Source organism: Panicum virgatum, chromosome 9K (genome assembly GCF_016808335.1).
Source record: "Panicum virgatum strain AP13 chromosome 9K, P.virgatum_v5, whole genome shotgun sequence".
Taxonomy (NCBI): domain Eukaryota; kingdom Viridiplantae; phylum Streptophyta; class Magnoliopsida; order Poales; family Poaceae; genus Panicum; species Panicum virgatum.
In genome coordinates this window covers 55,124,399-55,125,590 of record NC_053144.1, presented here as the reverse complement: position 1 = coordinate 55,125,590, position 1,192 = coordinate 55,124,399, and the positions used below count along the sequence as shown (strand labels likewise).

Below are 1,192 nucleotides of genomic sequence, written 5' to 3'. Positions count from 1 at the left end.
GTAGGGTGTGATGACATGCACTGCCTCGGTCTGCCCACTAGGTATAGTAGCTAATAATAAGCTACCTGCTGTGTGCTGGTGGTCTCTACGCATACGGCGCATACAGTATAGTAGCTATACATATGCATAGTGGTAGGGTGTTCGTACGTGCGTTGGTATGGTTTGGTAATTGGTATACAATGCATGTATATGAGCATATACGCGTGTACAGTTTTTTAGGAAGAAAATCTCTATATTAGGATGCTACTATATACCGACTACATTGGCACTAGTGCAGGATAACGACTATGCTACGGGCCTACTGTCTCCCCAAGCACGAAAAGAGAGAAGCCCAGGCCCATGGAGTAAAGCAGTATGACAGAAGGCCCACGGGCCACTTATGTAAGCTCGGCTCCCAGCCCATACGCATTCTACTGGGAACCCACGCTAATCTCTTTTCTTTTCTTTTTTTAAGGATTATATGTCTTTTCTTTTCACCCTCCCCGTTGACGCAACAGCTCAACGGACAACCGCTCAGAAAAAAAAGAGCTCAACAGACAAAAAAAGAATAAGCAGAGATGCATCGCGTCAATATCTTAGGAAGAAGTTTTTGGCAGACCACCGATCAACACAAGACGAATTCATAATTCCTAGGTATTCCCTCCATTTCCTTTCAGGCTGGTGCAGGACTACAACATAGGAGAGCAAACTTTGGCCAGAAAGAACGGACACTGCACTTGAGTTTTTGAACACGTCGGCGCACAGAAAAAGAATACGGTTGTTGAAGCCCGGAAAAGGAGTCGAACTCAACTGTTCAAAACTGCGTAGTTTGAGTTGCCCAAAAAGATAATCTTTGCGCATCCGGGGAATCGAACCCCGGTCAGTACCGTGGGAGGGTACTATGATACCACTACACCAGATGCGCCTCATGTTTTGCTTTCAACGGAAAAGGAATAAGTTCCTAATCATAAGTTAGTAACGATTAGCATACCCAACTAGCTAATCTCAATCCCGTGCCGCGCCATGGGGCTGTCGCTGTGTCTGTCTCCAAAAGTTTGATCCGAAATATCCCAGCTCTCGCAATGCCACTTTAACCATACATAATTGGCGCTTGCGTTAGTATGTGGAGATCCTCATCAGGAGCCCCTACGCCGTGCTTCCATTTGTTGAGAATGAGTGATCCCATCCCATCCTGACCTAATGTTAGGATCCC

The 1,192-nt window shown here is 46.1% G+C and overlaps 1 non-coding gene across 1 annotated transcript; it reads right to left on the bottom strand.

Annotated features, from left to right (window-relative positions):
- Window positions 1-833: 833 nt before the first annotated feature.
- On the bottom strand, window positions 834-904 carry TRNAG-CCC. Its single transcript has one exon. It is a non-coding gene; the product is annotated as a tRNA-Gly (tRNA).
- Window positions 905-1,192: the final 288 nt, after the last annotated feature.